The 22,934-nt window shown below is 39.9% G+C and overlaps 1 long non-coding RNA gene across 1 annotated transcript in view; it reads right to left on the bottom strand.

Annotated features, from left to right (window-relative positions):
- Positions 1-5,918: 5,918 nt before the first annotated feature.
- Positions 5,919-22,934, bottom strand: part of LOC124721593 — a 121,507-nt gene continuing 104,491 nt past the window's right edge. The window contains exon 3 of the long non-coding RNA XR_007006353.1: positions 5,919-6,619. This is a non-coding gene — a long non-coding RNA (uncharacterized LOC124721593). The remainder of the gene's footprint in view (positions 6,620-22,934) is intronic.

Raw genomic sequence — 22,934 nt, 5'->3', positions numbered from 1 at the left:
TGTTTGGTACCCAAATTTCTTACTGAACAACACAAAAAACAACCGATGGGCAGTGCACTTCAGTTTTTGACACACTACAATGAAGAAATCGATGGTTTTCTTTCTCGGGTAGTCATGGGGGATGAAACTTGGGTAATGTAAGACAGCAATCAATGGAATGGAGGCACACTTCACCCCAACAAAGGTTAAGCCTAAGCAAATCTTGACACCTCTAAAAGTCATGTGCACCATTTTTTGGGACAGAAAAGGCATTTTGTTGATTGATTGGCCTCATGGTAAGAAATCAATGCACATGGTTACTGAGAGACCATCAAGAAATTGTGCCGAGCAATACAGAACAAGCGCCAAGGATTACTGTCAAAAGGTGTTTTTTCCCACAATAATGCCCAACCTCACAGCTCTTATGAGAATTTCACTGGGATGCATTTGATCATCCTCAGTACAGCCTGGACCTTGCTCCTAACTCTCTTCTTACACCTAAAATCTGTCCTTGGTGGTCAACACTTCAATGATAATGACAAGCTAAAAGAACATGTTACCACATAGTTGAATACACTGGTGGCAATCTTCTACGAAGAAGGCATACAAAAACTTGTGCCACAGTATGACAAGTGTCTACAAAATTTTAGAAGCTATGTAAAAAAGTAGTTTAACAGTTGTAGATTTTTTACAATAAATATTTTTTCTGTGTCTGTGCACATTTGTTTTATATAACCAAATGGAACTTGCTTTGTGGACATACCTTGTAAATTAATAACTGTGAAGATCTATAATCAAAAGTGTTGTCTATTTAATTATTTTAAGCACATAATTGAAATTTTTTATACTTAAATTATGAACTTCTATAACTGTGTTTCATAGTTCACTCCCACCTTCATAGTTTAGTGGTCAGTGTGGCTGAATGTCATTTAAGGGGCCTGGATTTGATTACCAGCAGAGTCAGCAATTTCCTCTGCTTGGGGACTGGGTATTGTTTTGTCCTCATCATTACCGGCATGCAAGTCATCAAAATGAAATCAACTAAAACGACTTGCAGCTCACAAACTCCCTGAAAGGGTACCCCTGGCAAAATATGCCATATGCACATTTCATTTTCATAGTTCAAAAGTCAGAGAAGAAGGAAGAGTAATGTTGTAAGTTGAGCATGGTCACTTGTGTTTATTTCATAGTAATGTAATGTCCTATGCAGACAGTAAAAATAAGTTGCAATATTGGCTGAGTATAATCCATTGGCTACAATCTTTGGAAAAAGCACTGTTTGATAACATTTAACACAAACTTTGCTAACTGCTTGGAAAATTAATTTGAGGCAGTAATTTAGCCTCTTGGAAAATAAAGTAGTAAGGAAGTAAGTAAGTTTATTTTTCAGGTATAGTAGTATCTCCATATTGTCCATTGCATTATGATCTCACAATTAAGTGTGCATCAGGAATATTAATGGAACATGAACATGAAAACTACAACTGAAACCACTGAAGATCACTTGATGCACTTACCAATGTCATATACACATGCATTGGTTCTTTAGCTTTGGATATGAAAGGTAAAATAACAAACAACAGGTGCGACAGTGAAATGAGAGATTTGGCAACACTGGAAGTAGGAATCACAAAACGGGAGTGATGCCACTGACCCTGATATTTATGTTCAGTGGAGATGCCGTCCATGGGCCAGTGAACAATGTGTTGTTGCCACGAAGGTGATTTACAAAAATGACAACTAAGCAGCTATGCAGTGTGTTTTTCATACTCCTTACAAACTCGCAAGTCATGCCCCTGTCCCATCAGCACATGCTATCAAAGTACAGGTACAGAACTTTGAGGGAATGGGTGACGAGGTGCAAAAGAGGGATGGAAGTGCAAAATGGATGTGTACACTAGAGAATGTTGCAAGAATGGAAGAAGCCTTCAGCCAAAATTCCAGGCATTCTGCACAAAAGCACATGCTGAAACTTGACGCAACAGATTGCAGTGTGTGGTGAATATAGCACAAAGAACTGCAAAACTACCTATACAAAATTCAGATAGTGCAAAAAAACTGATGCAAATGAGCTCCTGAAAATACTATTCTTTCACTAGAAATTTTTGGGGTTCAAGAACCACCACCCACGTCTGTGCAACAATCTGACCATGAATGATGAGGTGTCAGGCTTTGCTGACAAGCAAAACTTTAGCAACTGATCATGTGAAAATCCCGAAATGCTTCATGAAACACAACTTCAGTCATAAAGTGGTGGTGTGGTGCAGTATATTAATGTTTGGAATTGTTGGGTGCTATTTTTTCTAAGACAACTGTGCTAATGCCGGTACCATGAATACAAAACATTATGTTCACATAGTGAAACACACCCTAATGTGACAACTTCCTGATCTTCCTGTAACTTTAGAGACATTCTTTCAACAAGACCATACCTTGCAGCATTCCATTAACATGCAACAGAACATCTTTCCTGGTCATCTGATCTCCAACAGTGGGGACATTTCCTGGCCTCCAAGATCCCCTGACCTTCCAGTATGTAATTTGTTCCTTTGGGGTCATTTGAAATCTCAGATCTTCCAGTAGACCCACCAAACACCGCTCCAGGAAATGAAGGACCAAATTCAGGAGGAAATTAATTGAAGTTCCATGCCAGTCTTGCAAGATGTGAAGTCTAACTTCTTTAAGACATGAAATGTGTGGTCAGCTACATGACATCATTTCAAGTGATTGTCATCTTGAAGTGCAAACATTGTAAACTGTTATTTTATTTTTCTAGCACTGTGAATAAATTTTTATTGGTGGTGGAGGTTTCAAGATCATCAATTTCATTGCCATACATGTTAGTAAGAAAATAAGGATACGTGGCAAGTATGAGGAAAAATGTTAAGGAACTTCTGCTAAGAGATGTATAGTTCCTTAGAGGTAGAGAGGAGGGGAAGAAATAAAAAAAAATCTTAATAGTGTGTGTGACTAACATGTTGACTGCCACATGCATCACCACCAGGCCAAACCAGGCACACAGTGTTAGGGGTGAGGCTCTGCTATGACCTCATGGCAGTCATCATATTAATGGATATTCCAGTGTTTCAGTGCATACATTTTCTTTCTTAATAAGATAAGCTGTTAGTAGACAAGAGGAAGAAAGAATGAGGGAGGAAGATAAGAACAAAGTATTAAAGGAACTCGGTATACATTCTTGACAAATGCAGCATAGAGTTGTCAGTGCTTACAGACAAACAGCACTGCATGAAATAACTGCAGAAACTGTTGTGGGACATGATGAATGTATCCGTTAGGACAGCATGGTGAAATGTGGGGTTAATGGGCTATGGCAGGAGACAACCGACAGGAGTGCCTTTGCTAACAGCATGGTATAGACTGCAGTGCCTCTCCTAGGCTCATGACCATATTGATTGTACCCTAGATGACTGGAAAACTGTAGCCAGGTCAGATGAGTCCCTGTTTCAGTTGATAAGAGCTGAAGGTAGGATTCTAGTGTGGTGCAGACCCCATGAAGCCACGGACCCAAGTTTATCAATAAGGCACTGTGCAAGCAGTTTGTGACTCCATTATGGTGTGGACTGAGTTTACACAGACTGGACTGGATCCTCTGGTCCAGCTGAACCAATGGTTGACGAAATGGTTATGTTCAGCTACTTGCAGGCCATTTGCAACCATTTATGGACTTCATTTCTGTGGATGACAATTGACCATATCACCACACCACAATTGTTCATGATTGGTTTGAAGAATATTCTACACAATTTGAGCAAATGATTTGGCCACCTGGATCACTGGACAACATGAATCCCATCCAGCATTTATGGTACAAAATTAAAAGGTCAGTTTGTGCACAAAGACTTTTAGAATCCTGGATGGCTGTAGAGGCAGCATGGCTAATATTTCTGCAGGGAACTTCTAATGACTTTCTGAATCCATGCCACATAAAGTTGCTACACTACGTCAGGCAGAAGGTGGTCTGACAATATATTAGGGGGTAGCCCATGACTTCTGTCACTTCAGTGTATAAGGTGAACAGAAACTGGAAGCTCTGGAAGGCCATATTTTCATCTAAAATAAACAAAGAAATACGTTATCCTAACATTATCTCTGTAACGAGAATTTGAAATGTGTGAGGTACCAGGTATGAGACCCATTAGAAACATCACAGGTGTTAAAGTCTTAGTCCCATTTTTTCCCCGAGTTCTTTCTAGCAGATATAGTCTAACATTTCCATTAACTGTGGTGGTGCACTTTCTCAATTCGGTTGTTAGAAATCAAGGAATATGGTCTATGCCCTTGAGGTCCACACAGGAAGAAATGGCACGGTGAGTAGTCTGGGAAGAATGTACGTCTTGTGGCAGTTACCTTGAAAAATAAAAACAGGGTAAACATCTCATTTGAAATTGGTTATTCCATTTGTATATTAGCATGGGGTTAATTCATCATGCCTGTGGAAATTTTACTTAACTATTTGTGATGATTCCTTTCCACAAGCCCTCATCCCATTCAGTGGCACCCCTAAAAGTCTCAAGAAACATCTTATTAGATAATTATGATGTAGGGACATTCTCTGCATGTCATTGAGGTTGATGTTGCAGGAGACGAATGAAATTCAAATTGGCATCCGAATGCCCATCAAATTGGAACAACACTGCCATGCATATTTAAGAACTTACCTGTAGTTATGTCAGTAACACAATAATATTTTCCAGCAACATTAAAAATAGCATTAACAGTAAGCTATATCTGGCTCAGTTTAATATCTATGCAGTTAAATACTAATGCCGAAGGTCCAAAATGCATTCTTTGAGAGAATGTACTTATGTTCATTGCCCGTGAATTCATTGTCTTACGAAATTGGCCACAATATGTAACTGGGGCGTATCATTTCAAATTGCATAATGACAAAAAAAGTGGTTACCTTTAAAATGTGAAGTTGTTATGTTTGAGATGTACTTCTAGAAACGTGAAAAAGTGAAATCAATTTTGCAATTCTGTTATTCGTATTTAAGGAAAATGTGTCGGTCTTAATACGCCATGACTAAATTTAAATATAAAAATAAAAAAATTTAATAAGGCAAATACATAACTAAGTATTTATTTTTTTACTATTGTAGAATAATAGTGTTAATGATGTCCTTTTTGGTGCCATTTGTCTTTGAAAACATTTTTATTACACAATAAATATGGTCACATTAATCATTTCATATCAAACTCAGCATGTCTTTCTGGTAAATATTTTGATTTATAGAATCTTGAGAATGGCCATTCTTTTGGTTTCTGTTAATATTTGGTAAGGTCATCATGCTCCTTTCAAGCAACCACAAGCTGATGTACAAACCTCTTCCTCACTGCCCATTACAATAGGAACTGCACCAATGAAGTTCATACAGAAATCTAAATCTCCTATGCTCTTCCAGTAATCCCCAAAACGTTTAGATAGTAAGTAGAAGATTCACATCAGTCATCTTTGCTTTGCCTGTATGGTGAAATCACTGATGGTTCTCCCCCTGCACGTCCGGGGGTAAGAATAGGCCAGAGGTATTCCTGTCTGTCATAAGAGGCGATTAAAAGGAGTTTCCCACGTTTCGGCCTTTATGTGACGGTCCCCTGTAGGGTTTTGAACTCCATTCTTCAAAATTTTCCTGAAGATCAAGCCAATTGGGGAAGGGAGCCCTACATGGTGCATAATGTCCATCGTGCATTGAAATCTTTAGCCCACTTCCTCATTGTCGCATCTCAGTCCCGCTCATTCCCATCTCTTGGGCGAGGACACCTTCCTGGATGTGTTTTCCACCATACATTGTGCAGTGTCGCTTTGTGTCGACGATGACCATGGATTTCTTTGCACCTGATATCCAGCACGGTAGCCAGTCCGTTGTGGTGGGGCCGCCATGTACCGTGTTGGTTGTAGCCCCCCTGACCGCACAGGGAGCGCTCTGCTGATGCCTGCGCCATTAACTCCCCATGTATGCCAAGGGGTAGATACCCATCCCCCTGGGGCATCGGGATGCCCGACAATGGCCGTCCTGCCAGGTGGCCTTTGCTGTGGCTAGGTGGCGCCTGTGGGTAGTGCCCCTGGTCTGAGTGGGTGGCATCAGGGAGAATGACACTCGATGAAGCATAGTCCATCATCTCTTGCTGGTGGTGGTGAAACACTAGCAGTCTCTAAGCAATCACAAGATCAATTCAACGCACAGAAGTGCGACCCCAAATCGTTCCCCTCCTTGGCCACACCATGGAAAGAACATCAGGCTAAGGATGGCAGTGGAACTTATTCGCCACAGTACCTTCTATGTTTGAGAGCTGATGGGGAATCTTTCATGACAATGAAGCCTCAGTTTTTTGTGGAGCATTTGGAGTGGTGGAGGGATTGTCCAAAACAAGATGTGGGTCAGTCTTGATCAAAACAGCATCCTCAGCCCAGTCACCAACATTACTAGCTTGTGACAAGCTGGCGGATGTTTCTGTAACCATCACACCCCTTAAGAGCTTAAATATGGTCCAGGGTATCCTATTTCACAGAGACGTTCTTCTGCAGTCTGGCGATGAGCTGGGCCCCAATTTAGAGTGGCGAGGTGCACATTTCACTCCTGTAGTCGTTCTGTTGTGGTACTACTGAATTTGCGATGTGTTCCTGAAAATAAATCAAAGATATACTGAATGAGTGGAAAGAACAAACATAAGTAGAATAACATCACTGTATGTCAAATTAGAAAAGAATTAAGTATGTACTGATTAGTAACATGAATTTTGTGTGTAGAGTACACCATTCCATTGCCAATGAAGCACCTAGGAGTGAAAACTGCTGCATTTGAGCAAATATTAAGCTGTCAAATGGTGAAGCATATAATCAGCTAATATGATAACATGTTGCATTCACAATGCAAATGGGCAGCTGCAGACAGTGATGCTAGTGTTTACCAAGAGTCATTTTATAGGTGCATGTTCAAGGCCTTAAGCATTTGTGACGAAGCAAGCTGGGATCTCTTTACTTCGTCTCTTATTTTCCACCTGCTTCCTTAAATTACTTTTATTTTAATTTTTGCCTAGTTACCTTTACATGTATGAATATAATCTGCATTTCCATAAAAGAGAAATTATTGCCCTCCGTCTTAAGGAATATAGCACAAGTTCTAATTTTGTGCCTTCTTTTGTACATGTAATTAATTTCCTAATTTATTTTGACCATTCCTAGTTAAATTTTTGTTATAGGGTGAAATCAGTAATTATTTTGTGACAGATTCTATTGTTGACTTATAAACAAATGTAAATTCTGTAGTAAATATAAACATTTGGAAGAAAAACTACTCAGATTCTTAAAGTATCTATTTGGCTCTATTCAAAAACATATTAGCAAAGTCAGCCCTTAATTAATTCCAAAATAATTGCCAGGTTTGTCAAAAGTATTGTTTGTGTAACTATATTAATTTCATTATTTAAACAAATGATTCGGCCTAATCTTTGTGGTAGAAGGAACTACTAAAAAGAATGAGTTATGAGTTTCATTCAATGAGTTAAATTTTAATTGTAATTTCTGTAACTTAAACAGTGAAAATGTAAAGCTTCAGCGCCTATTATTGTGAGGGTATACAAAAAACTGATTTTTGGTGCTGAGACAGTCAGTCCATGGCCGACTTTCAGACAGGAAGTATGTATTCGGTAAATTAACAACAATCCATCAACTTAACAGTGGAATAAGTGTAACACAAATAAGCCGTGTGTTAGAACAATGAATGACAATGTCTGTTCAATTTATTTGAGAAATAGTGTCACACATATCGTATTATTCTGCAAGAACTGCCTAGTTAGGTTTTTACTGCTCATAGAAATTCAATGGCAAACTATTGCAGCAATATGCTGATGTTGCCTGCAACCTATTAATGTGGCTTTTCAACATTAACCAGCAGTTAATCAGCCATATAATTGTGTAATATTGGGCAGGTTGTGAACAGTGAAAGTAAAGAACTGTGAATCACAATTGTGCAACTGTTGGCTAAATCATTTACAGTAGTCAGTGTTGAGCTTCCACCTACTATTTTTCAGCTAGTATAACAATGCAGCACGCTGACACAGAGGACTATCAAGGAAGAAATAAAGCAGGCAAACGTCACACATTCTAACAGCTCCTTCACAAGATATACATTTACTAATGTGTCTTGACATAAATAAACCATCACAATTTCGAAAGAATAGTGATTCCGTCTACTCATTCACCATGTTCTGTACATCCCACCATGAAGGTGAACTTACAGGGCTATGGAACAAGTAAACAACCAAACATTGCTTAAGCCCTACATTACTGCTTAATAATAGTTCTGTCTCTGCCAGTTAAAAGTGTTCTAATGAATTAGAAAGAAAGCTGCTGTTACTTCAGTTCCATTAGGTAGCTGCAGACTGTCTTAACAGGAACTTAATATTTACTTAATTAATAAAGTATTTTTCAAAGAAAATAGTAACCTAAATCTGTTATTACACAGGACAGTTTACAACATACTACTTGCCATCCATCTAAAGGAGGAATCAAACCCTTGCACTAAGATAAACAGTGGAAGGAGTCATCACCAGGAATGTTTTGAATTGGCTGAGATAACCAATTACTTGCTGTATGTTAGATGGGAGCTTCTCAAATATCTTCACACCATAGGATATAATTCCTAAGTTAGATCTCTGACTTGTATTGATGGTGCAGATCACAGTTCAGCTTGAACTGATTTTTCACAGCCACACTACAGTTCTTTCTTGACACCTATATGCCCACTATAATGAATAATTTTTTTTTTTTTTTTTACCCACCAGACAGCATTCTCAGGTGCAGTATGATGCACAGGATGGGGAGAGCCAACTGTTGCCCTATCATCAGATGGTGCATGTTTGCAGCATTGTTGGAGTGGTCCAGCTGTGGCCAGCTGTGAACTGTACATACTTCTCACTACATTCAGTGTGTACATGTTTTGTTCTCAGGCCATAGCTACATGAGGCACAACAATGCTGGAAATATGCAATAAATATGTCCCATCTGATGATAAATCGCTTGTGAATTCAAAACCGGCCATGGTAAATATAAACTGAAGAATAAAATCAAAGGCGCCTGGCTGCTGCAAACCCTTACACAATTTTAAACCTGAACTGAAATTGCTTCTTCTGGCAACATCTGCCTGAAGAGAGAGATTTAACAAAAACCTTGTGGCATAAGACTACGATTGCTTGGGCTATTTAGAACTAGATGTCAATATTCCTTCACAGTAACATGAGCAGTGACAGATACCAATATGTTCATTATTATTACTTTTCAGCCAGTGAGCTAGCTGCTAATCTGTAAGTAGCTACTATGTAGACACAGAGTGTAAAACCAATGTAACCTACACCATTTTGGTACAAACAGACCAATGATCCTTGGAACATAGCATTATTTCTAGTTACACACAAACTATATCCGAAGAACAAAATCAGTCTATATAAAGGGATCTACTGCTCTGACTATGATAAAAGGTGGATTGGCAAAACAAAATCATGACTCCACCCACCTGTTTTGAACAGTAATGTCATCAACATGGTTTAAACTATTTCAAGCACATACAATACGGTGACCATGACATCACTTATTACAACTGCAAACAAACATAAATAACAAGTATTTAACTCCAACAACAGAATGAAACTGACAGGAGAACTGAACGACGGAGGTGGTTTCGGGCGCTGACAAATATACGACAGTAAGAATAATGACACTACAGCAAAACAAATATTTGCAAAAAAAATCAAGCACATGAAATCCTCAAAATTTAACACAAAAAAATTACAAAAACAAAATCTATTGGTGTTGTAAATTTCGATATCTCAAATGAGGACTACAATACCAGTAACCCATACACAACTAAAAAACTCAACACCACAATTTTCACCTACATAGCTCCAACAAAGCCCTCGATACCAGGAACTAACATACTACTCTAAAACATGGTGTTGCAAATTTCACTTCACCCTTAATCCTCAAGCAAAGGTCTTGATATCGTGAACTTGCACCCAACTCCAAAACCCGATGACACAAATTTTCCTATATAGCACCAAAAAACAAATCCCACTGTACAAAAAGCAACACACTTAAAACACTAAAATCTATTTTCCACACTTTCACTTACTCTAAAACAAAGACCACAGTACAACAAACCAAAACCATGCCCACATGACTAATATCAGAAACTTATTCTAATGATACATCAATAACCATGATACCAACCAATTGCAATCCAACACAATTACCACACACTGACAAGAAAAATCCCAAAATTTATGAAAAATTGCACCATCACTAATTTCAATATACACAAAGAAACTATAGTCAACAAACTCATACCATACATAGTGTGGTATCAATGTTCGATACCACACTTGTTAGGGATTGAAGTTATCGACCACGGTCCATATTAGTATCATCGGACCCGCAAGTTGCGACCAGTGCCGCTCCGTGGCTTGTATCAAGTTTCTAGCAAGCTCTCATCCACTCTTGCTCGGGACGTCAAGTAGTAAAGCCTTCAGCTGACACGAAGGAACCTCTAACAAGGCACTTAGTAACGTACGGCCCAAACGAGACCTCAATAGCTATCTGTTTATAATTATATGTATGCAGCCAAGAAGAATCCTGTACAACCAGTTAAGTACAATATATATTATATTTTACCAACAACTTTTAATTATTTTAGTCGTTGCAGATCCAGACCATTCAGCCAGCAAGTTATCGACGTTACTGACAAACCTGCTGTGATTTATATGTTTCTATTTAGCATTGGCCACCAGTCAACACTGGCGACGACTCGTTCGTCGTCGTCGTCATAACAATTGGCGACAAGGTTAAAGGTACAGATTTTTTGGAAAGCGGAACACTGAAAGCAGCGCTATTTATACATGTTTACAGACTGTATACCCGGCTGTGCCACCCATCCTCTCCACATGGTGTGATTGATGAGTGCATGACATTTTTTCCTACTCCCGTTCGTGATTATTTGCTTTCGTTGTGATGGCAAATCCAGAGGCAGAATTGTTACGATTACAGAATTAGCAGCCCAACGCACTACTGCACACATTGGGACCACTCGTCCAGGGACAACAACAAGCTGTGCTACAAGTACCGGCTGCACAGGAGCCGGCTGTACAGCGGGTCACAGCCCCGCCATTTCGTGCATTTGACTTCTGCGTGGAAAGATGGCAGGAGTGACATGAACAGTTTTCACACCACCTTGCGGCATATGACATCCAACGTAAAACACGGCTGCATGTGCTTTTATCTTGTGTTGGCATAGCATCGTAACACATTCTCCTCAAACTCTTCCCGAGAAGTTCTCCAGATCAGCACAGTTTCGAAGAACTTGTTCAGGAATTAACTGATTATTACAAGGAAAGTGTGAATGTTGTCACTCAGCAGTACAAATTTTTCTGCACAAAACATGTACCTCATCAGAATTACCATGAGTGGGTAGTCACTTTGCAAGGCTTTTCATGTTCTTGTGGCATATCATATTCTGACGTAATGGTACAGGACGCTATTGTGCAAAACGTGTCCAACACACGCATTAGAGAGCAAATTCTTAAATTATCCAACCCAACTTTAGAACAAGTGTTGGACATTTTGGACAGGCAGGACACATTGGATTTTGCTGCAAATTCTTTTGAATCGCCTCCCACTGTCTGTCAGGTTAGCAAGCTGGCTGCACGCGCATCACACATACATGATGCTGTACCGGCTCGGCGCGCGCCTGCCCAATTCACTTCCAGGAGACAGACACCTGTTATGCGCCGGCAGAAGCCGCCTGCTTTACGCTCATGCCCATCGTGCAAGGCCGTGTGCCATTTTTGCAACAAGAAGGGACATGTCCAGGCAGTGTGCCTCAAAAGACAAAACTCAAATGCTCCATATTACGTTTCCAGACAAAGTAGCTTCCACCGGAACGGTTTCCAAAATACGACTTCCTATCACAATGAGCTGTAAGCAATCGAAATAAATGTTGTACATTCGCCTCCAGTACCTGTGACATTGCCCGAGTGTGTGAATTTTCTTTGTGATGCCAGTGCAAGCCGACGTAAGGAGACACGTCACACACAATCTGCCTGTCAACACAAGCCAGTGCACACTGCTTCTCAGAATGCCATCTTTCGCTGATGGCAGAACAAACTTTTTGTAAACTTGAACATTCAGAATCATATGATCCCTTTTCAGTTGGACACTGGAGCTTCTGTTACACTCATAAATCATAAAACTTATGAATTGCTTGGTTCACATCCATTGAGTAACGCAAATGTTACGTTAGCTACCTACAGTGGTCAAAGTATCCAGGTTTTAGGACTGCAAACTCAAGTGATTTCTTTTCATGCACTGTGTTCACCCTCATCTGTAAACATTTCTGATCTTGATTTATTTGATGTATTCTCCTTAATTATGCATGATGACATACTAGCCATCACTAAACGTGTTCCCACCAACAGTGTTTCCGAACTATGTCAAGAGTTTGCTGACATTTTTTTCGCCAGGTTTAGGGCGCGAGACAAATTTTCAGACGCATATTGAATTGAAGGACAATGCACAGCCTAAATGTTTCCGCTCTCACACAGTGCCTCACGTGCTTTCTAGATGAAGTTGCTAAAACACTGCATGCACTTGAGGAACAAGGAGTGATTTAACCAGTGACAGCATCACTATGGGCTTCACTGTTGGTTATCTTAACAAAACCATCAGGCAAATTGCTGCCATCAATACTCAACTTGTTGTTTCAACATTTCCTTTGCCACGTCCAGAAGACGTGTTTGACAAATTGTGTCAAGGTAAATATTTTTCCAAGTTAGATTTGCAAGATACACATCTTCAAATTCCTGGGGATGACGAATCCCACAAGATTCTCGTCGTGAAAATGCATTTAGGTCTCTACAAATTTAAGAGGCTTCCGTTTGGATGAGCCTCTGCACCTGCATTATTTCAGCAGTACTTACAGACTCTTTGTGCATTGATTTCTTCAGTGTGTAATTACCTAGATGACATCGTAGCTTCTGGTTCTACACAGCATGAACATTTGCATAATTTGAGACAGTTATTTGAAGTGTTGCATGAGAATGGACTTAAACTCAATAAGGACAGGTGTACATTTTTTTCTGAACAGTTATCCTACTTAGGACATGTAATAAACTCTCAAGGCATCCATCCAAGTCCAGATCATGTAAGAGCAATATCAGAGCTACCAGCATGCAAGACAGTTAAATAATTACAATCCATCCTTGGAAAGCTCAACTATTATCATGAGTTTTTGCCTCACGCATCATCTCTCGCAACATCATTACATCGACTATGTTGAAAGAACGTTTCGTTCAACTGGTCGCCTGAATGTGAATGTGCCCTTCAGCAGCTTAAATCTGCGTTGTTATCCAGTACATAACCTCTTGGCCTCATAGTTGATGCTTCCGATTTTGGGATCGGAGCTGTTCTTGCTCACAAAATTGGTTTGCGCAATTGCCTGATCAAATTTGCTTCAAAGCTACTCTCCTCTGCACAGCGTAACTACTCACAGATCGAGAAGGAAGCTCTTGCTTTGATTTTTGGAGTCACAAAAACCCACACCGACACGTTATCCAGATTGCCAATAGCTGAAGACTTGCTGTTCGACTCTTCCGAACAGGCTTGTATGTTCACTGGTGTGCAAAATGATGATGTAGTAGGAAGTTTTCCTGCTGACTTTTGTCGTATGACCACAGCAACAGCTAACAACCTAGTATTAAGTGTTTTGCGTTATGTCACTAAGCAATGGCCTTTGTCTAAAATTTGGATCGAAGAACCATTGGTTCGTCTTTTTTTTGTGCAGACGACTTTTTGTCCAATGTGGCGTCATCTTGCTCTGCACGGAGAACGATCAGTCTCGTGTTATTGTTCCTTGTTCTTTGCAGTCGCTGTGTTACGACTTCTTCACCACGGTCATTAGGGTATTGTACAGACAAAACAGTTAGCTTGCCGTCACTGTACCTGGTTTGGTATTGTTGCTGACATACCCAAGATTTGTTGTTCTCGTTCCGTGTGTGCAGAAAACAATCCGCACCACCGCAGAAAATTTTCTCTTGGCTTAAGGCAACTTTGCCACAGAATAGCTTACATTTAGTTTTCGCTGGTCCTGTTTGGGATGCACAATGGTTGATTCTTGTTGATTCTTTTAGCAGTTTTCCATCTGTTGTTCACATGTCATCAACATCGTCTGCTACCATCAAATACTTGTCTTCTATATTTAGCATAGAAGGATTGCTATAAGTTGTCGTCACTGACAATGGACCTCAATTTGTGTCTGCAGGGTTCAAAACCTTTTGTGAAGCTAATGGTATTCAGCATTTAACTTCAGCACCATTCTCCCCTCAATCGAACAGAGCCGCTGAAAGATTCGTTCGGACATTTAAGTCGCAAATGTCTAAATTGATTGACTCTCATTCTCGTGAGGATGCTCTTTTGTTGTTTTTGTCTTTGTACCAATCGCAGCCATGCGACGGTGCTTCGCAGGTGAATCACTGCAAGGTCATTCTCACAGAACTCTGCATTTGTTGCATCCCCTGCACCATGTTTCTTGGCCATGGCAGACCCACAAATTCTTGCCAGATGATATTGTCTATTTTCGTCATTCCCACGGCAATCGCCGATGGTTGAAAGGGTGCATCCTTCGCGATCTTGGCCGTGATATGTTTGTCATATCAGGTTCATCTGGTGAGGCATGCAGGCATCAGAAGTAGATGGATCTCTTCAGCCGTGGGGCCTCTGCCACTTGCCCTATGTTTCCAGTGTCGGCGCCGTCGGGGCTGCCCCTGCAGGGCCCTCTTCCTTGCTCTCCTCACCCCTGGGTGCCAGCGCCCGTAGCTTCGCCTTTGCCACGCGATTATGCGCCAGCGCCGATACCATGTCTCACAGTGGAGTCGCCCGCAGTGCCAGCAACGCTGCGGTGACCAGATGACCATATGGACCAGGTGCCTTCAACTGTGATAGGGCACCGTGAAATTCCAGTTACAACGCCATCCAATGCCGCAGAACAGTCTGCACTTCCTGATTTCCTTCTCTGTTGCCAGTCGGGTGCCCCGACCCAATTGAGGTCGACCCTTTGGTTGCTCCCATAGTTGTAGAAGCGCAGATGCCTCATGTTGACGTGCACCCTGGAGTAGGTTTCCAGGCGTTTCCTGTCTCCCATTGGTCGGAACGGCAGGGTGTAGGTGGGCATGCCTCGCCTGCAGTCAGGCTCCCCACCTCCTCAACTACATCAACATGGCGTCCTCCACGTGGCGGTCATAAGCCATATTCAACACCCGTTCGCAGATTTGCGAGGGAGGAATGTGGTATCAACGTATGATACCACAATTGTCAGGGGTTGAAGTTATTGATTGCGGTCCATATTAGTATCATTGTACCCATGAATCATGACTAGCGCAGCTCTGCGACATGTATCAAGTTTCTAGCAAGCTCTCGTCCACTCTTGCTCGGAATGTCAAGTAGTAAAGTAGCATAGCCTTCAGCTGATAGGAAGCAACCTCTAACAAGGCACTTAGTAACGTATGGCCTAAGTGAGGCCTCAATAGCTATCTGTTTATAATTATATGTATGAAGCCAAGAAGAATCCTGAACAACCAGTTAAATACAGGGTGTTTCAAAAATGACCGGTATATTTGAAACGGCAATAAAAACTAAACGAGCAGCGATAGAAATACACCGTTTGTTGCAATATGCTTGGGACAACAGTACATTTTCAGGCGGACAAACTTTCGAAATTACAGTAGTTACAATTTTCAACAACAGATGGCGCTGCGGTCTGGGAAACTCTATAGTACGATATTTTCCACATATCCACCATGCGTAGCAATAATATGGCGTAGTCTCTGAATGAAATTACCCGAAACCTTTGACAACGTGTCTGGCGGAATGGCTTCACATGCAGATGAGATGTACTGCTTCAGCTGTTCAATTGTTTCTGGATTCTGGCGGTACACCTGGTCTTTCAAGTGTCCCCACAGAAAGAAGTCACAGGGGTTCATGTCTGGCGAATAGGGAGGCCAATCCACACCGCCTCCTGTTGTTTCGGATAGCCCAAAGCAATCACACGATCATCGAAATATTCATTCAGGAAATAAAAGACGTCGGCCGTGCGATGTGGCCGGGCACCATCTTGCATAAACCACGAGGTGTTCGCAGTGTTGTCTAAGGCAGTTTGTACCGCCACAAATTCACGAAGAATGTCCAGATAGAGTGATGCAATAATCGTTTCGGATCTGAAAAATGGGCCAATGATTCCTTTGGAAGAAATGGCGGCCCAGACCAGTACTTTTTGAGGATGCAGGGACGATGGGACTGCAACATGGGGCTTTTCGGTTCCCCATATGCGCCAGTTCTGTTTATTGACGAAGCCGTCCAGGTAAAAATAAGCTTCGTCAGTAAACCAAATGCTGCCCACATGCATATCGCCGTCATCAATCCTGTGCACTATATCATTAGCGAATGTCCCTCGTGCAGCAATGGTAGCAGCGCTTAGGGGTTGCCGCGTTTGAATTTTGTATGGATAGAGGTGTAAACTCTGGCGCATGAGACGATACGTGGACGTTGGCGTCATTTGGACCGCAGCTGCAACACGGCGAGCGGAAACCCGAGGCCGCTGTTGGATCACCTGCTGCACTAGCTGCGCGTTGCCCTCTGTGGTTGCCGTACGTGGTCGCCCTACCTTTCCAGCACGTTCATCCGTCACGTTCCCAGTCCGTTGAAATTTTTCAAACAGATCCTTTATTGTATCGCTTTTCGGTCCTTTGGTTACATTAAACCTCCGTTGAAAACTTTGTCTTGTTGCAAAAACACTGTGTTCTAGGCGTTGGAATTCCAACACCAGAAAAATCCTCTGTTCTAAGGAATAAACCATGTTGTCTACAGCACACTTGCACGTTGTTAACAGCACACGCTTACAGCAGAAAGATGACGTACAGAATGGCGCACCCACAGACTGCGTTGTCTTCTATATCTTTCACATCACTTGCAGCGCCATCTGTTGTTGAAAATTGTAACTACTGTAATTTCGAAAGTTTGTCCGCCTGAAAATGTACTGTTGTCCCAAGCATATTGCAACAAACGGTGTATTTCTATTGCTGCTCGTTTAGTTTTTATTGCCGTTTCAAATATACCGGTCATTTTTGAAACACCCTGTATATGTAATATTTTCCAACGACTTCTAATCATTGCAGATCCAGACCATGCAGCCAGCACCTTATTGACAAACCTGCTGTGATTTATATGTTTCTATTTAGCACTGGCCACCAGCCAACACTGGCGACGACTCGTTCATCGCCATCATAAAACATATAATAAAAGCAAAAATATCTCCCACTGCAACAAGTAATGACCTACTCATAAATATCTGTATCTTATTCACAATTTAAGAAAAAAGAAAAAAAATTAATATTAAATTTCTGACCATAAGAAACACATGCCACTAATATTTCCAAACATAAAAATGAATCCATCAGGCACAATGTGAAAATTCAAACTATCTCCGCAGAAATTCTTCCAATAGCAACCTGAAACATTCAATTCATGTCAAACAACTCACTAACATACATCTAGCACAAGAGAGCGCCCCCAAATACTACAACACCCCATCTACAAACACAGACAGACTCAGAAACATCAAACCTCACCATGACATTACCACCACATCACAGGTCTAAGCAGATGGGTGTAGCATCAGCACCTGACCTGGAGCAAATAATGTGACAGTACCCTCAGATAGTAAATGTGAGGCGCAAAGCAAAAAGGGACCTCTTGTCAAAAGAGTAAAATTTTCAGTACAAGCAAAAACATTCAATAATGTGTAAAATATCAATTTTCATTTTTTTTATACATTATAATAGTTTACTTCATTCTGTACACACTCATATTGATTTGAAACTTGTTTGAATGCAACAAAAGTCAATTATATCATTAAAAACAATCGATGTCAGTCTTCAGAAAAGGGACCTCTTGTCGTTATCGGGAAATAACATTGGTTCGACAAGAGGTCCCTTTTCTAAATATCGCAGCTATACATGCAGTACTTCACAAAATAGCATCTATTAAATTTTAGAAGCATTTTAAGGAGCTCACAGTAATTTCATATAAAAGAAAACTGTTTTGTGATTTCAATAATACCAAACAACACACATGGTCCTATTTTTGCGAATGCCTACAGATGTTGCCAATGTATAGTTGATAGACCTCAAAGAACAGCTGACGTTACAAATTCGTGTTTACAGCTTGCTCAGTTTAAAGTATGCAATATGTGAAGATAGAATTGTGAAAGCACTAAACAATATTGGTGTTGGTGGCGATTTATATGATAAAGTTTATGAAGTATTTCAAGATTATTTTTCTGAAAGAATGCCAAGTAGAGACGAATCAAGTGATGAACTGGAACCTCAAGGTGATGAGTCAGTTAACCTATCTGATATTTCTTTATTAGAAGACTTCCGAAGTTTAATGAAGCCTTAGGTAACAATGATAATGTTACTGATAATGTTGTTATTGAAATAGAACGAAAAGTTAATAGTGATCAAGTTGTAGATGAGAGCGATGGTGCTGAAGACTTTGACCTGATGACTGCATAAATTTAATTGACTCTTTTGATGCTGACAGAGACTATGCTCTCGTTTCAGAGTTTTTAAAAGCAGGTTGCGGGTGCAAAGAAGAATGTTGCAATTACTGTTCAGTTGATGACTATTTGGAAATGCATCATGAATGTGCTGAGATTGATCATTATGAGAACAATGTCAACACATTGGATCAAGTAATTTTAGGCCAATTGCGGTGTGTAACTTCAGATTCTTCTTTGACAGCTCGTAAACATAAAGTACAAACTGAGAGGAAACAACCGGAAGTAAATACTAAGTAAAAGGTCGGCATGTTTGTAAAAACACTTACATGTTTTCCAACAATATTAAAATTAAAAGACTAAAGCGCTCTAACAAAAATGTATAATGATACAGGATTGATTGTCAAAGCTCATGGTAATGCAAGAAAACTTCCTAAGAATGTGACTTCTTTTTCTGATTCGGAGTTTGTTGTAAGGTTTTTACACAATTATGCAGAACAATATGCCATAATTTTACCAGGCAGAAGTAGCACTCAGTATAATGCAAATTTCAAGCTTCTACCTTCAAGTGATAATAAAGCCAAAATTTTTGAAACTTATATGGCTTCCCTTACAAATGATATGCCGTTAAAACCAGTATCAAGTAGAGTGTTTTGTAATTTTTGGAAAGAGATATGCCCAAAAATAGTTGTCATGAAGCCCAAATCAGAGCTTTGTGCATTTTGCCAACAGCATTTCACATCAGGAACTGCAATGGCGTCAGTGCCTGAAGAAACTAAAATGGAAATGATTGAAAAAATGAGGTCCCATCTACAACTTGTTGCAAAAGAAAGAGTGTTTTATAAGGGAACTATCAAAAAGACTACGGAAAATTTTGAAGATGGTGATAGAAGTTGTGTACACTACAGTTTTGACATAGCCCAGTAGGTTCACATACCCAGTAACCCATTGCAGCCTGGACCTATTTAGTTCTTGGTTCCATTCAGAATAGGAATATTTGGGGTTAAGTGTGAGACTGTGAACAAACAAGCAAACTATCTACTCCCAGAAAGTGTAGGAACAACAAAAGGGATCCAATGTTGTTGCCAGTCTTTTCCACAACTACTTGAAAAACTACAGTCATGGAGAAGACAATGTTCATTCATGCTGACAATTGTGTAGGTCAGAACAAGAACAATATCTTATTAGGATATCTTGCTCGGAGAATCAGTAATAACAAAAATAAGAGAACTGTTTTGTCATTCATGCCAGTAGGTCACACAAAATTTGCATGTGACTGGGCATCTGGACTTTTAAAGAAAAGATTTAGGGTCACCTATACCTCTTCCATACAAGAGTTCGCCGACTGCATTGAGAAATCTACATCTACAACACACGTTAACTCAGCTGTTGGAAATGAAATAGGTGAAGTTGCTGTGAATACATATGACTGGCTAAATTTCTTGAAGGATGGTAATGCTAACAAAGTACCTCACATAACTAAATACAACCACTTTGAGTTCAACGTTAGTTACAAAGGTAGAGTATATTGCAAATTGGACACTGATGGAAATGAATTTGTGTATCGCATCTTCCCCAATGACAATGAACCCACTGGGTTTCCTGCTGCAGTAATTCCTCCAGGCATGACAAGACAACGAAAACAGTACCCTTTTAAAAACATCAGGATCTATTGCAAAGAGAACTACAAAGACATTATGTGTCTTGAAGTAGGCTCAGAATGTGAACCAGAAACTCAAGTCAGCGACAGTAAAGATCCTGATGAAGAACCTGAACAAACAAATATTCCAGTAAAAAAAAGAAGAGGTGAAAACGCTCTTGTTAAAGTGCCTTTAACCCCATTCAGACTTTTTTTTTATGAACAGAAAATCAAGTCATTTGGCAACTACAAAATATGGGATCTCAGTAATCTATTTTGTAGGATTTGTGACTTCCAATTTCTTGTGGTTCTAGTGCCATTAATTGCTCCAGGATCAAAATTTGATGCAAAAGATGCCATAACATAGTGTAAAAACATAAATATTATGCCAAAGAAATAAGCACGGGGCTTGCTATATTTTTCTCAACAAGGGGCAAATTTATTTGGTTCCAAATGTATTTACACTCTGATGTGATATAGGTCTCAGGGAGTAATCCACTTATTGTGAAGTGTTAATTTAAAAAACTCCAAACCACTTGACAAAGGACATTTTAAGTGTAATATATATGCAGAATTTGTTTCTTAAATGTGTAAAGTTAAGCAATGATAATAAGGGTCTAGTGCAGCAGGGGATACAACCCGTCGGCTTTGGACAATGACGTCACAAGTCGCCAGATAGCAGTTTACCATTTTCGCTTTTGCTGTTATGTTTGAGTTTAGTTTTTTTTACTGATTGCTTAATAAAGTGGATCTGTTTATTCTATCTCGTGAGATTTTTTTTTTAAAAAGCCAAAAAACACTTATCAGCCACTGAAGGGAGCTACAACACTAAGAAGAATCGCTTCGCGATTGGCGACTTGTGACGTCAATGTCCAAAGCCGACGGGTTGTATCCCCTGCTGCACTAGTCCCGATAATAAAGTGAAACTTAAAAAGCCCATATCTCAAAACACCTCTTTTATGTCAAATATTCAACCTGCCATAACTTCCTCAAATTTAGAGATAGAAATAAAAGTTTTTTACAGGTTGTTCAGAATTTAATGCTGAATGTAAAAACTACAAAAACCCAAATTCCTAAATTTTTGACAAGAGGTCCCTTTTCGCTTTCCGCCTCACAAATATTGATAAGGCAATGACTGCCAATGTCTGCCAATTGGCAAGGAAACAGGACTAAATTATCTAGAAAGAAGCTTATTTACAGTTGGAACATTTGTTCAGTGTGGGCATCTTCTTCGTACAACCCAAAAGGCCTGCTCTGCATTTAGAAATCTTTCTCACTGTACTGGCCCACAAACAAGACTGACAGCACAATTTTATTCAATCTGTCCTACAGCATATTCTTTTTAATCAGCGCAGCTTATGATTTAAAAATTGTCTATTCTAACACTGAAATTCATATACTCACACCCTAAACCATTTACTCCCCACTGGTACTTAAGATTAATAATAAACAGCGAATTTTGCAGACGCTGATTTTCTGAATGTAAGCAGAGACATTCGCATAAACCCTTACCTGCTACTTCAGTATCCTGTTTAGCAAATGCAAATTTCTCACAGTATCTGCTGTTTAGCTGCATGTCACCTTCTGCTTTTAGCAAGTTTCATCGTTAAACGCTTCAGTGACTGAGAATAAAGTTCAAGAATTTCACTACTTAACAACTCAAAATGTTTAAATGAGAGTTAACTTTCAAGCAGCCTTCCAACAACCATATAAACAGTACTAAGTTGCCTACAACATAGCTCTGTACTCTTTTAATATATGCTTACAACTATGAAACTAAATCTGCAGTTTATGACGTTCTCAGTCAACGCTGTACTTGCAGCGTAAGCACATACGACAAAGTATTAAATAAATCCTATACATTTATATTCTACGGGAAAATACGATATGCTAACCACAATCATTTTAACTGATCAACTAATTACCTCCCAGAATGTCAATGTATATTACGTTTCCGATTCTCTCTCCAACAATTTTGCAACCCATTTTGCGTTCTGCTTTTCGTATCTTATAAATCGGAACAGCACAAAGCCTATGGCTGAGTTACCACTACAGTTCCACGAAGCATATACTATCTTGACCAAAACAATAACAAACACAGATCTTCCCGCTGGCTAAAAATTTCGTCTTCAAAGTTTCTACCACAGTCTAACATAACACATTGTTTGAAAATTATTCAAATATTTGGTTTTTCGTGAAATGTAATGTAATCAGCTCATTATAATGTTTTCAGCATATTTCTGCCACTATTTGGCAGTTGCTTGACCCACTTAGAATAAGATAAAGATTAAGGTCGTACTCGTGGCAACAGGCGGCAATGACACACACAGTAGGCCTACAGAACGATAAACGAGCTGTCGATCGCTTTTGCATGTAGAGGTACATGTCTGTGCTTCTTACATGTGAATCTGTGTGTTTATATTCTTTTGACATCAACATGGTAAGCTGCAATTCTGTCCAGTGTCACAAGTGTTTCTTCACGAATGTGTTGTAGCTTGCCACTCTATTCATGGTTTTTGTCCATACTTGCGCTTATTTTAGAATCATTAATAGAAACATATATGCCTTCTGATGCTAAACAAACTCTTGGAGGCAAGAAAATAGCTCGAATAATTCGGAAATTACGTAGGAAATGGATGCAAACAAACATTATGCTTACGACGCGTCTGACGTTCACCTTACCTGCCGCTTGGAGCGCTAGT

The sequence above is a fragment of the Schistocerca piceifrons genome, chromosome X (assembly GCF_021461385.2).
Source record: "Schistocerca piceifrons isolate TAMUIC-IGC-003096 chromosome X, iqSchPice1.1, whole genome shotgun sequence".
Classification (NCBI taxonomy): domain Eukaryota; kingdom Metazoa; phylum Arthropoda; class Insecta; order Orthoptera; family Acrididae; genus Schistocerca; species Schistocerca piceifrons.
Note: the sequence above shows the minus strand (reverse complement) of the source record. Positions and strands in the feature narration are given on the sequence as shown.